Source organism: Podarcis raffonei, chromosome 9 (assembly GCF_027172205.1).
Source record: "Podarcis raffonei isolate rPodRaf1 chromosome 9, rPodRaf1.pri, whole genome shotgun sequence".
In the NCBI taxonomy this organism is placed as follows: Eukaryota; Metazoa; Chordata; class Lepidosauria; order Squamata; family Lacertidae; genus Podarcis; species Podarcis raffonei.
This window is the reverse complement of record NC_070610.1, coordinates 58,230,847-58,246,037: the sequence shown is the minus strand read 5'-3', so window position 1 is coordinate 58,246,037 and position 15,191 is coordinate 58,230,847. Positions and strand designations below refer to the sequence as shown.

Sequence of the window (15,191 nt, the reverse complement as noted above, 5' to 3'; positions counted from 1 at the left end):
GCTTCCATTTTTGTGCCAATAATATTCTTGCTGCCAGCTCTGGCCCTTTCTATGGCTGACTTGCCTACCTTCTGCTGGGAAACTCTGCTTCCAATCTCAGTGGGCACCAAAAGTTGGGCATCAAATGGGCATCAAAGTTGGTCCTGATTCAGCAGGGCTCTTTTTTTGTGCCACATCTCAGTAACATTACTTGAAGAGAAGCCTTCCTGGCTTCATGTATGCATCTGAATTGGCACTAGCAGAGAGTTGCCCCAAAACAGCTTGGGCGGATGAGGGAATTCACACCAGCCCAGAGCTCAAATGGACCATCAGATCTCTGAAAATGATTGACTGAGATCACCGGAACTAGTCCCATCATCTCTATCAAAGGAGGGCCTTTCTACAACCCATGAAGCTGTGGGGAATCTTTTAAAAGCAGGTAGGTAGCCGTGTTGGTCTGCTGTAGTCGAAACAAAATAAAATTTCCTTTCCGTAGCACCTTAGAGACCAACTAAGTTTGTTATTGGTGTGAGCTTTTGTGCGCATGCACACTTCTTCAGATACCTGAAGCAGTTTACTATTCAGTGAAAGGAGTAAAAGCAGTTTACTGTTCAGTGAAAGGAGCTGCTTAACAGCTGTTGTTTTTCTAAAAGTCAACACACTCATCTCTTCGGTGTGCCTGAAGTTGGATCCTGGCAAGCATACGGAATCAATTAAGTCAGTGTTTCCCAACCTTGGGCCTCCAGCTGTTTTTGAACTACAATTCCCATCATCCCTGACCACTGGTCTTGCTAGCTAGGGATGATGGGAGTTGTAGTCCAAAAACAGCTGGAGGCCCAAGGTTGGGAAACACTGAATTAAGTTACAACCAGTAATGAAGATGAGAAATTGTTCTGTGGCAATCTAGAGAGAAACTTCTTGTTGCCTGGGTCCTCTGTGCACAGCATCTACACTCAGGATCAAATTATATGTGACATGAATCACATAATTTGGTATTGAGGGAAGGGTTGTAGCTCAATGTTAGAGCACCTGCTTTACATGCAGAAGGTCCCAGGTTCAATCCCTGGCATCTCCAGGTACAGCTGGAAGAGCAACCCTTGCCTGAAACCCTGGAGAGTCACTGGCAGTCAGTGTAGACAATACTGAGCTAGGTGGACCAAGTGTAATGCAGCAGCTGCAACAACAAAAAAGTGAATACAATTCTAGGCTGCATCAATAGAAGTATAGTATCCAAATCAAGGGAAGTCATCATTCTGCTCTACTCTGTCTTAGTCAGACCACACCTGGATACTGTGTCCAGTCCTAAGCCCCACAATTTAAGAAAGATGTTGACAAGCTGGAACATGTGCAGAGAAAGGTGACCAAGATGATCAAGGGCCTAGAAACCAAGCCATATGAGGAATGGTTGAGGGAGTTGGGTATGTTTAACCCAGAAAAAGGAGAGTGAAAGGAGATATGTGGAAGAGGAGCAAGCTTGTTTTCTCCTGCTCTGGAGGCTAGGACCCGAACCAATGGATTCAAGTTACAAGAAAGGAGATTTCAGCTAAAAATGAGGAAGAACTTTCTGATGGTAAGAGCTATTTGACAGTGGAATGGACTCCCTTCATTTGTGGTTTTTAAGCAGAGGTTGGATGGACATCTTTCATTGATGCTTTAGTTGAGATTCCTGCACTGCAGGAATTGGACTAGAGGATCCTCAGGGTCCCTTACAAATCTACAATTCCAAGTTGTTCAAAGTCAGCTTCCTACACTTCTAGCTTTTTCTCTCACCTCCCTCCCCCCATGGTTCCAGTCTGGATCAGGGCTCCTACATATTTACTGGAGCAATTGGGAGCTCTTTTTCCCAATGCAAATTGCAAGTGCAGTGTGAGGCAAAGCGTTAAAGTCACTCACCCACTAAGTCAAGTCCTCATCTCGATCAGAGCCCGGTCTTGACCATTTCTGAAAGAAAATGCTTGCTAGGGTCAACCACCTGAGGAACATCACTGTATTTGGTCCCTGTCTACCCAAATGCATGTAAGTTCCCCAAGGTGCAATCCATACCTTGAGTAAATGGGTGTGTAGGATGATTATTAATTGTATTCATCTCTCAAATTTATTCCAAGGATCCAAAGGTAATGCCCCCAACACTCCAATCCAGTATCTAAACAGAGAGATAGTGATCAGCTTAGTCACCCAGTGAGCTTGAAAGCTAAGTGGGGATTTAAACCAGGGTCTCACCAGTCCTAGTCCAATACTCTAAGCATGGGTAAAAAAGGTAAAAGTAAAGGACCCCTGAACAGTTAAGTCCAGTCAAAGGAGACTATGGGGTTGCAGCCCTTATCTCACTTTCAGGCTGAGGGAGCCAGCATTTCTCCACAGCTTTCTGGGTCATGGGGCCAGCTTCTGGCACAACGGAACACTGTGACAGAAACCAGAGCACATAGAAACACCGTTTACCTTCCTGCCACAGTATTACCTATTGATCTACTTGCACTGGCGTACTTTTGAACGGCTGGGTTGGCAGGAGCTGGGAAAGAGCAATGGGAGCTCACTCCGTCACGGGGATTCGAATCACCAACCTTCTGATTAGCAAGTCCAAGAGGCTTTAGACCACAGCGCCACCCACATCCCTAAGCATAGCACCATTTTGGCTATGCTCATATGGAGCCTGTTAACACATAGAATTGGGGAGCAGAGTCACGAGGCACTGCCCCAGCCGGCCTGCTCCCCTCCACATACAAACACGCATTTCTACAGAAATAAGAATGAACAGAGCTCTTGGCTAATAATCAAATCAGGAAAATGCTGCAAAAATCCAAACTAATACTCTATGCAACATCATCTTCCATTAGTGGAAGACAGTGAGAGGCTCTTGCGGCATGGAGTGCGTCAGATGCAAAATTAACTTAATTTGCCTCAGGTACTATGCCTCGGGCGGCAAAATACCTTGGCCAACCCTGTACTTTTCCCACTGCATGCATAATATTTCCACACAGTGGATTTGTTGCCCCCATTTTACTCATGCTTTAGCCTTTCTTTGTAAGGGTCTTCAACCGCCTAATGATTTCTGTTTCTGCACTTTTCCCATCTCTTCAACATCTAATCTGGTATATTTTATGAGGTTTGAAGGACGAGAAGTGAGAAGAATGAGTTACAAGTTACTTTGTTGGGTCAGACCCATGGAAAGCCATCTCTCCACCCACCCAGTATCCCTTTGAAGGATGCAACATCATCACTTAGCCTCATTAAGAGGGGCATCTATACTCTCAAGTTCAAAGTGTGCAGCAGTGGGGCGGGGCTGTCAAGCATACAGTCAAACCTTGGCATGGCTTTTAAAGGCTTAAGGGGTTAGTTTAGGGGGTTTTCCTTTAAAAAAGCTCACCATTTGGGAGGATTTCCGGATCTTCTAAGATTCAGATAGTTGTTTATTTCCTTGACATCTGGTGGGAGGGTGTTCCACAGGGCGGGTGCCACTACCAAGAAGGCCCTCTGCCTGGTTCCCTCTAACTTGGCTTCTCACAGCGAGGGAACCGCCAGAAGGCCCTCAGAGCTGGGCCTCAGTGTCCGGGAAGAACGATGGGGGTGGAGACGCTCCTTCAGGTATACTGGGCCGAGGCCGTGTAGGGCTTTAAAGGTCAGCACCAACACTTTGAATTGTGCTCGGAAACGTACTGGGAGCCAATGTAGGTCTTTCAAGACCCAGTCTAGCTGCTGCATTCTGGATTAGTTGTAGTTTCTGGGTCACCTTCAAAGGTAGCCCCACATAGAGAGCATTGCAGTAGTCCAAGCGAGAGATAACTAGAGCATGCACCACTCTGGCGAGACAGTCCACAGGCAGGTAGGGTCTCAGCCTGCGAACCAGATGGAGCTGATAAACAGCTGCCCTGGATGCATAATTGACCTGCGCCTCCATGGACATCTGTGAGTCCAAGATGACTCCCAGGCTGCGCACCTGGTCCTTCAGGGGCACAGTTACCCCACTCAGGACCAGGAAGTCCTCCACACCTGCTCGCCTCCTGTCCCCCCAAAGCAGTACTTCTGTCTTGTCAGGATTCAACCTCAATCTGTTAGCTGCCATGCATCCTCCAACCACCTCCAGACACAGACACAGGACCTTCACCACCTTCACTGGTTCTGATTTGAAAGAGAGGTAGAGCAGTAGCCTAGTATTGCTTCCATTTTTTTTATTTTTTGCACGCACACTTTCATTTTGGTTAAAACTGGATGTCACCTGGTCATACCATTTTAACACTTAGCTGTTTTAAATGATGACACCCCTTTTGTTTAACCAATACACTGCGTTCCCAAGTTATACATCAAGATTAAACAACTGAATTTTGAAATTAAAATTTAATACATTTTTTTAAATAACAAAATGCCTGTTGGGCTGGGTGAAGTTAATACAAAATTTACTAAGTTCTATTTCAAGTAAGCTGTCACATACAGAATGCTACTGCAGGCCAGCTGTCAAGTGCTGTCAAATCCTGACTACTGCTTTGTGTCACCTGGCAAATATTGTCAAATACAAACTGCTACATGTCAGATACCATCAGATGTAGGGCTGCTGGTCCTAGCTAGCTGACAGACAGTATCAAATATAAGTTGCTACTGAGAAATCTATGCCTAAAACTTTTGGGTAGTTATGTCTGCAAGCAGAACATTCAGAAAATAGTCACCATCAAAATCTGCAAAGCAGAAATTTCTGGGGCAAATAAATCATTCTACTTCTACTTTGGACACTTATGCTGAAGTCCTAGGTGCTGATTTGGGTCCTGCCTTGGCTCTCGAACACCTTGGGAGTTGAACGTTCCAACTCCTGAACAATTGAAAACCAGAAGTGAGTGTTCCAGTATTTGAATGTTCTTTTGGAAGCCAAATGTCCAGCGGGGCTTCCATGGCTTCTGATTGGCTTCAGCAAGTTCCTGCAGCCAATTGAAAGTGGCGCCTTGAAATTTGAATGGTTTGGAAGTCGAAAAGACTTCCGGAACGGATTCCATTCAGCTTCCAAGGTACAGCTGTATACAGCTTGGGACCAGGATATCTGAAAGGTTTCACCCCTTATATACCCAATCAGTCACTGGACTCTGCAACTGAGGTCCTTCTGCAGATACTAGCTTACCAGAACACCCCTTCTGCATAATGTGGGAATCAGGCCTTTAGCTATGGAGTTGGTGTAGTTGGTGTTCTGTACACCTTCCATTAGGATTAAAAGGAGGACCAATCATGGAGACGGGGACTTCGAAAAGAGGGTGAAACTGGGGAGGAAGCACTTCTTATGTTCCTTCCCATCAGTGTGGGTCTGTCAGGGCTTTGAATGTGGTGGTTTATTTGTCTCCAATTCTCTCCCTACCCATGTCACTTTGGATTGCTCTGCCTGTGTGTCTGGGATTGCAGCCACAAGTACATTGGGTTCACATAAGACATAACCCTCCCCCCCCCAAAAAAAACACCATTTTGTATTTATGATGCAGATACCATCTGTTGCCTGTACGTAGTCTGGTTAGGAGTCTTCTGCACTGGTTAGATCACATTGGAAATGAGTTTCTCGTGAAATCAGAAATGTTCCCTTGGAATTCCAAAACTTTCAAGAGGCAAACACACAGGTATTCTAGTGCCCAGAAGGAAAATTGCTGTATTAGTATTCATTGTCTCTTTGCAACAAAGGATCCTTAGTTTGCAAATTAAAACCAAAGTTATTGGTCTTTTTCCATTGTATATATTTTATCAGATTTCTCACCCACCCTTTTCCACAAGGGTCCAGGACTGGTTACAATAATAGAACATGCAATTATAAAACAAATAAAGCAGTTACAACCATCCAATGGTATCCTGAGCTCCCATTCCACTAGTGTAAGAGACTTGGGCTAGTAGAGATGAACTTTCCCCCCTCCTCTCTTCCCTGAAGGCCCTGCTTCCCCTCAAAATCAGCTCTGGAAGTTTGGGGAACCCTCTGGAGAAGATTTGGGGGCACATGGGGGGAGGAAGAGGAAAGAAAGGTGCTGCTGTGCCCGCAGATCTCTGTTGGTGCTGCTTTGAATACAACCAATAAAAAATTAAGGAGAAATATACGAAGTGTTACAAAGTAAAAAAAGATAGAGATATTGGTTATGAGTTTGAAATGTAATAGGGAAAATAAGAAATGCAAACTAAGTGATTAGATGCAAGTAATCGACTACATGGAAATGGCGGAGATGACTGGCAGAATCTGAGACCAGGGAGAAGAGTTGGTGGAAGAAGATTGGAGGAAATTTAAAATTTATTTACAGAAGTATTGTAAAATGTATGAATGCTGATGACATTGAAATAAAATGAAGGGGTTCTAGTTATAAGAGATAAAAATTTGAAATTTGGGAGGTAAAATATATAAGGACAAAGTAGTAGGATATGAATTTGCTGAATTAATTGTTAAAAAGGGATATAAAAAAGGGAGGCGTGAGGAAGTCAGGAAAATAAGTTAATTGAAGATAAATAATTAGAAAAGAGTGATTTGTGTTTTTCCTATTTTATTTTTTGTGTGTTGACTGGTTTTTTTTTTCTTCTCATGTTAAATGTTTGTATTTTATGTATTGTGAAAATTTGTACTGTTGTATTTTATATTGTTTTTCTGTGTTTTTATTGTCTTATTTTTCTATTGTTAAACTTAATAAAAATATTATTATAAAAAAAAATAATAAGTGATTAGATTGGAAAATTTTCAGACAGGACTGATGGAAGTCAAAAAAACAGACTTCCGGAATGGATTAAGTTTGTAAACCAAGGTACCAAGGTATAAGGGATAAGGTGGTTTCTCAAGATAGGAAGGTCTCCAGCTTCCAGCATCAGCCAACAACTATCTCTCTCTCTCTCTCTCTCTCTCTCTCTCTCTCTCTCTCTCTCTCTCTCTCACACACACACACACACACACACACACACTATTGTTCTGCATCCTGGGATGATGTGGCATCCAGCCAGGTGAGGTGGGAAAAGGCCCTCCCATTTGTCTCTATGGCAACACAGCAACCTCTTGAGACATGTAAATGGCAGTACTTAACTGGCTAGCTCAGGCCATTATCTTGCAAAGACACTAATCTGACTGGTTCAGCAGGTTTGCTCTAAGAAAGTCTAACTTCACACACACAGGATCACAACTTTGGAAGGGACCTACAGGATTCATCAAGGCTGACCCTCTAAACCGATAACAACATTCTTTTCAAGAGTCAAATAATTTTGAGCCAGTGTCTTCAGAGAAGATGTGGACCTGAAGAGGCATTGCAGATGAGGCAACATTGAGTTCTATGCTGACACTCTTCATGTGTTCTGGGCTTTGCCACTGAAGGGGCACCCTGCAGAACAGAACCCTGTGTTCCATGGAGAGCAAGTTGCCGTCAGTAACTGAAAAAATCAGATATCATTTTCTGTATGCAAATTGCTTTCACAGCTAATCACTGAAAAAGCAGTTGTTTCACTTCTTTCAGATGTGTTTATTCGGTCCTAATTTATTGGTTTATGTAAATACACTCTCCGCAAACAATTTTAAACAGTCGCATTCATAATAAGCTTGTTAACAGCGGTTTCCCTCCCTCCCCCAATATCTCATTACCCTTTCAACACGTTAGTGTATCTTTGTTCTGTGGACCAAAACAGAGGGAGGGGGCTCCAGCATGGAGCGTTCCATTGAGTGACTCATCACTGGTTCTGTTGTCCTGTATCTATCAGATGAAAGGAAGCTAAGCTGCTGGCCGACAGATAAAACTGGTTTGACATCAGCGTGGTCAAGGGAGCCTCTTCGGCAGAAGCAGTTATATTCTTGCGAGTGCAGCGGCAAGGCTGGGAGTAGCACTCAGACACTCAAAACTGCACAGCGCAGTGAAGGGAAGCTTCATCCCAACTTTACAGGACACAGAGGATGCAGAATTAAGGCAGAAGCAGGGTCCTGCATGTCACCACCTGAACAGCTTAAAGCGCCTTGTCATCACGGCAATGTTTCAAGAAGCTGCATTTCTCCTTAGATCTCATAGTTAACCTGGACTTGTTTCTGAAGTGGAACCAATGCACCAGCTGCTTTCCCTGATCCTGCTATTGATGTTTAAATTACCGCATTTTTCGCTCTATAGGACACATTTTTCCCCCTCCAAAAATGAAGGGGAAATGTGTGTGCGTCCTATGGTGCGAATGCAGGCTCCCTGGCTTCAGCGATAGCAAGGCGAAGCCTCTGAAGCCTGCACTCCAGAGGCTTCGCATTGCTTTCGCTGAAGCCAGGAGAGTCTGGTCTTTGAGGCTGGCGGTGGGGGAAAGCAGCCTGTCCGCTGCTCCCAGAGCTGGGGGGGGGGGGAGATCATATTTTTTCCCCTTGATTTCCCCCTCTGAAAACTAGGTGCGCCCTATGGTCAGGTGCGCCCTATAGAGCAAAAAATACGGTTCAAGTTTTGTGCAGAGATCTGTGTGCACATAGCTCATCTTCCAGTTCCTTTCAGATGACTTTTTTCCACCCCTTTGGCAGTGTTTTATTAATGAACTTGTGCGCACGTTGTGAACAAACTAAAAGCTGCAAGTTCAAATTCTAGGGTGAATTTCATAAATTCTCCTAGTTAAACTGGAATTCAAAAGAAGTGGACCTTAGCAGGGGTGAACGAAGGCTAAAGGACATCCGGGGTGGGGCAAACATGTGTCGTATGTAGTGACACCACGCTGCGCACGCGTTGCGCCAATACGTACGACACATGCGTGGTGTCACTACATACGACGCATGTGTAGCGTTGCTACATAGGGAGCATGTGCGGCATCACTACGTACAGCACATGCGTGCAACACCACACATGCGTTGTACGCAGCGGTTTGCCGCCAGCGCCACCTAAGCACCTTATGGACGGTGGCGGGATCCTCTGCTTGAGGCTGTAGCAGCGATGGAAGGATCTCACCACCGTCCGTACGGCGCTCGGGTGGCGCTGGTGGCAAACAGCTATGTACAGCACATGTGCGGCATTGCTTCGTATAGTGCATGAGGACGGTGGCGGGATCGTCTGCTCGTGGCTGCAGCTGCAAACGGAGGATCCTCCACATGTGGCGGCATCAGCGCAATGGCTGCTCACACCACCGCGCCCAGGGGCGGTAAGGCAAGCACCTCACAGGGTGCCTTCTTGTCACCCCCCCCCCAGACATGGCACCCGGGGTGCACCGCCCCCCCCCTTGGACCTTAGGGCGGAATGACCCAACAGGACCAAAAAATAGAATGGAGGAAATGTACACCCCCCTAACTGTTATCCTCTGCAGATGAATACCAAGCATGTAGAGAGGAAAAAGTTGACTTTGGAGTTCCTATCAATTCCATCTAGCAGTATCCCGTCCAGATATCCTCTTCCTGCCCCCTGGCAGCCAACCACCATGATTCCCTATAGTCCAGACCCACACCTGCAGCAGGCCTTTGTTTTCCTAGAAATACCCATTCTCCCCATATGGCTGGCTGCCCAGCCAGATGAGTTTGATAGGCCATTTGTGTTAACAGGGCCCGCCCAAGACATCTTGCTGCCCGAGGCAAAGAACAAAATTCTCCCCTCATACAGAAGCCATCCAGACTAGCGTGTGAAACTTAGCTCAGTACTGGTGATTGAACAGTGCCCTCCACTGCACTGATGGCAGAAGGTAGCTGAAGAGGTGCAGGGTAGAGCAGGTGGCACAAAGAGCTCTGTCCACTCCACACTCCTTTGCGCCTGCCCCTTGAAGCACCTGTCTCCCAGCTCTACAGTTCTATGATTCTGTTATTCTGTGATTCATTCTGCCTAATGGTACAGCTGGCCCTGCATGTTCAATGCCCCTTTGATTCCTTTCTGTTTCTCCTACCCAAACAGTGCATCTCTCTCACTCTGTCAGTGGGGATGTTTAAGGCAGACAGACTCTTGAAGCAATGACTGTGACAGCAAGCCATAAACAATTTGCTCTCTCTTCTGCATGCACTCTGACAGCTTGCCAGCAGAAGGAGCTGCTGGTTGAAAAGAAGTTACTGCAGTTTACTAACGCAACCGATGTCATATGACTGAAGGGGCCAATGGGCTTTCACCTGAGCCTATAAAACCTATGTCCCTTTGTCAAACGTGCATGCCTAACCTGCATTTTACAATCCTATGCAGAAGCAGTAGGGAGAAACGTTGTGAGAGAGAATTGGTAGATGACAAAGGATGCTTAAATCTTTTGTACACCAAACTATTTTCTCCTCAAGGTCTCTCTCTCACAGAGAGATTTGCTACCAGTCTTTCAGTATTTATTTTGTGTCATCTATGAACTGATTCCTGTAAAGTTCCTCAAAGTGATTTAACAATAAAGAATAAGGACAGTAACAAACGCAACAAAACCTATATAAAACAAGTTCATATATAAAAACAGTTTCAAATACCAACTGGGATAATATAAAAGATCTCCACTTAGAAGACTTGTTCAAAGAGAGAGGTCTTCAATAGCTACCTCAGATATAATAGTGATGGCATTTGTCTGCTACATTCTAAAGGGAAGGAGTTCCAAAGGCATGTGCTGCCATACTAAAGGCCTGATTCCAACTCTGTGCAGAATGATCCTCCTGATAAGATAGTATCTGCAGGATGCTCTCGCTTGCAGAGTGCAGTGATTAGTTGGGTGGCAATTGCTGGAGTCTGAATGGAGAAAAGGGGACCTGAAATGTTTTGGAGGGGTATATTTACCAATGAGGAAAGAGCTAAGCACTCTTCCCTTTCATTCTCGGCATTTTCTCCTCTAAATGTCCACTTACACATTGTCACGGTCTGGTCTATGGGCGATCGAAGTCCCAGCTGAGGACGTCGGGACCAGGGGCAAGATGGCAGGGTAGGAGCAGGAATGAGAGTCCAGAAGCCAGGGGTCCGAGGGTCAGGAAGCAGGGAGTCACAAAGTCAAGGGTCTGAGGGTTGAGAAGCAAGGAGTGAAGGAGCTGAGGTCCGAGGATCAGGAAGCAAGGAGCCAAACGCAGCAAGGCCGGAAACGTGTTGCTGTGGCAAAGAGCTGAAGGGAAATGCTGACCTTATATCCCTTCCTGGCTCTTGCCACTAGGTGCTGTGAGTTACCAATTGGCCTCACCTGTGCGGCCACGTTTTGCCTCTCCAGAACAAACTTAGGAAGGCCCCAGTCCTGCGAAGCCCTACTGGTCACAGGGCCTGGCTCCTGCACACACTCCTGACACATACTAGCATTAATATTAGGATGCAAACATGGCATCTAAAACCCCATCTGGCTGTTTATAACTCCCATAATAATGGAAGTAAAGAGCAGGGCTACGCCAAATAGTTCTGCTTCTGACACTACACACTCCTTCCCTGAGGGTGACATGTGCAGCCCAAATGTTGGTAGAAACTTGGAAGGAGAACTTCCTGCAAATATTTGTACTCATGAAGCCTTCCCCAGAATATGGAACTCAGAATGACTGGGGTTTTAGATCTCAGGAGAGTCTCTCCATACAACTATAGACATGAAGGCTAGTAGAGGCTGGTTCATTAGGGCCAAACAAGCACAGGCCCACCAGTCTGGTCTTGGTTCCGCCACCCCACCCACATGCCTTTCTATTTATAATCAGTCCAAGTAGTGGCAATACCTGTCAGCTTCTTTATTCTCAGATTTGCCCTTGTAGAACTCAGCATGGAGGAAGATGGGGACACAAGTAGAATGAGTTGGCACCTCCTGTCATTGACTCTGGCTCCACCTACTGTTGGCCTCCCTGCCTTCCACCCTACAAGTCCCAATGGGCACCAGCCACCACTAGTGAAGGACCCCTTCCTATAGATGTTCATGTTTTGTGTGGGGGTGATTCATATTGTTGAGCATCGGAGGCATTAGCATCCAAATAGAAATTAAGCAACACAATTGCTCTTCAAGGAGCTTCTTTGCTTGTTTGCTTCACTGCTTGTAAGCTCACCAGTCTGTCTGCCTGCTCAGTGCATGTCTTGCTTTACCTGCCCAGCTCACCTACCTCAGCCCTGGCCTACCTGACTTGCCAGTTGCTGTGCTTCCAATCTGCCAGCTCCTCAATTTAAAGCAAAGTATATTTGTGGTTATATAGTTGCTAAATGTTCCAGGCTGTTCTTTAAAAAGAAATCATGGAACATCACCAGAGGCCATATCCAAATATGCTGAACTGAAGAAATGCAGAACATTATGCAACTCGGCTTCTGTGTTGGCTAACTGAACATTTCCTAATGTCATAGGCATGTAGGGAGACTGCAACATATGCTTGGTGTGTATGTGAAGAAGTACTTTCCTTTGTCCTGAATCTTCCATCGTTCAGATTTATGGGATGTCTCTGAGTCCTAGTGTTATAAGAAAGGGAGAAAAAATTCTCCCCATTCACATTCTCCACAACATACATTATCTTATATACCTCTAACATGTTCCTCATTTTTCACCTTTTCGCCAAACTAGAAGGCCCCCAAAGTTATAATCTCTCCTCAAAGCAGAGTTGTTCCAACCCCCTTGATCATTGTGGCCGCTCTACAATGTCCTATTTGAGGTGAGGCAAGCAGAACTGTACACAGTATTCCAAGTGGGGTCTCACCATAGATTTTATAATGGCATTGTGCTATTGGCAGTTTTACTTTTGATTCCTTTCCTAATGACAGAAGAGTATATGAGTATATTCAAATCTTCATTCTGCTATAAAATGTAAGCAGGTGATCTTGGATTAATAGCCATTATTCAGCCTGAACTACCTCATTGTGTTGTTGGGCAGATAACTTGGCGGAAGGGGAAGAACAATGCACTTTGCCCTGAGATGAAGGACGGGGTAAAATGATGGTGTAAGATGGTCACATATTAGTTACCCAAAAAACAATCATAATTGCCATTTGTCAGCCATTCTGTTTTTGCACATCTAAGATCAGGGCAGCACGACCAATTCCCTCACATAGGGCACCGAGCCAAGAGGGTGCCTTCCTGCCTCCTTTCCAGAGCCTAGTAAGTGCTAGTTTCAGGAAGGAGGTGTGAGGGATCTGACAGGGTCCTAGAGTCCTCCTGCCTCCTTCCTAAAGAGAAGGCATTTTCATTTGACAATCACCTGTATAAAACTTGAGGTGGTACAGACCCTGCATAAGGACTGTGTCATTCCATTATGTGGATCTGAACTAGTTTTAAAAGGTCTGTCTTGGGAACCAACACCAGCTTTGTCTTGTTATTATCCTTCAGCAGAACACAAGATGATGCACAAGATGAAGGCCATTTCTTATCTGGCTTAGTATTATTACTTTGACTGGCAGTGGATCTCCAAGATCTCAAGCTGAGGTCTTTCACATCAATTGCTATCTAATCCTTCTAGCTAGAGACGCCAGGTTTGACCCTGGGAGCTTCTGCTTACAAAGTATGCGGAATTCCTCTCCTTAGATTGCAAGGATATGTCTACTTCAAGTTTGTCATTTTTCCCATTTCAAATTCAATTCTCTTGCATCAATTTGTAGTGTGTGGTTTTTTAATACTTATGAAAATTCGCCAGCATTTAAGCACAGATTTCTCCTAATAAACACATTTTTGTATGCAGTTTTGACTCATGTATACATTTTTGCAAGCAATTTCCCTTAACATAATGCATTTCTGTTTGCAATTCATGCTAATTTCTTCATTTTTGTGCACTCTTTTCCTTAAAATATGCATTTTTGCAAACATTGGTTGGGTGAAGAACTGAATTGCAATATTCAGATATGTGCTACTATTAATTCAGAAAGTATAGATTTGATAGATTTGGCTTGAAATGCACCGTGAATAGAATCTCTCCTCCCATTTATTTATGGATAAAGATCTGTCCCCAAAAGCAACTATAGAAAAGATTTGTTGTGCTGCATTAGTTGCATGAGGTATATTTGGAAATGCACACGCAGGAACTTGACCTTGTACTGGCAATACTTAGGATGAGGGATTGGTGGACAGAAACAAAGGCTCAGCATCCTCCAACCTCTTAGTTGAGTACCAGCAAACAGGCAGCTACATACAATTGAAATTCTAGCTTCTCAGTTGGAATTGCAAATATATTACATTTAAAAAAAAAATACTGTAGGCTTTTCAGTTAGAACTGCAAATGTATATAATTACCCTGTCAGAATGGCAGAATGAAGGTCAATTGAGCTTCTACGTCCTGATGACGAATCTGATTATATTTCTTTTCAAGAGAAAAGCTTGGGGAAGGTTAAGGTGACCTGACTCTTTCTCTGTGTCTTTTTAAAACAAACCCAACAACTTCTAGTCCTGTTTATCCACAGATTCAGCCTTAAAGAGTTTCATTGCCAGAGGTGCTTTTTCACACCCTTCCTCATTAGCACAGTGAGTGACTATGCGAATATGGAATTTAAATCAATGCAACTGCTAGAAACCTTAAGGCTAAACAAGTGATTAAGTAGTAATGGGTTGAGACGCTATCATCCAATCATGGAGCAAGTGGAGTGCCATGCCAAATGCTGGGCCAATCACATCTTTCTGCTGAAGCTCAGCAAGTTCATGTGAAATTAAATTTCTTATCTATCACACTCTGGAGTAGAAAAAGAATTAAACTCTTATAACAAGTCAATTTCAAAAAAACATCCCCGAATAGAAAAGAGTCAACATTCATGTCATTTAAAAATTAATAAATAGGTTCTTTTCCCCACATTTTGTTTATTTCCATACATCTTGCCTGTGCTGAAATATTTCTGAAATTTCCAAGAATGGCAGATTCTCAAATAATAAGGTTGAAAATAGCACACAATTGAGTCTTGTGTGTCTTGCACCATAAATAATTCCTCTACAGGCAAATTTCCCTATAAAACGGGGGGGGGGGGGCTTGTTGTTTGTTGAGGGTTGCATTTTCTTATTGTGAACTTGTCAGTGTCCACATGCTGGCAGTGGGTGGAGCAAAGCCAGTGGTGGGTGGGGCCAAAGTGGACAGGGCACCCCCTTCCCTCTCTCTCTTTGTGATATTCTTATAAGAACCACCCCAGTGCATCTCTTCCAGCATCCTGTTCTCACAGTGGCCAGGCAGACACTTACTGGAATACAGTGGTACCTTGGTTCCCAAACTTAATCCGTTCCAGAAATCTGTTCCAAAACCAAAGAGTTCTAAAACCAAGGCGTGCTTTCCCGTAGAAAGTAATGCAAAATGGATTAATCAGTTCCAGACTTTTAAAAAGAACCCCTAAAACTGTAATTTAACATGAATTTTACTATCTGATGAGACCATGGATCCATAAAATGAAAGCAATAATCAATGTACGGTACTATAAAATAAATAAGACAGTATT

General features: G+C 44.3%; 1 non-coding gene across 1 annotated transcript; it reads left to right on the top strand.

Moving 5' to 3' along the window:
* The first annotated feature begins 982 nt into the window (after positions 1-982).
* TRNAV-UAC (transfer RNA valine (anticodon UAC)) lies at positions 983-1,054 on the top strand. Its single transcript has one exon. It is a non-coding gene; the product is annotated as a tRNA-Val (tRNA).
* The last annotated feature ends 14,137 nt before the right edge of the window (positions 1,055-15,191 follow it).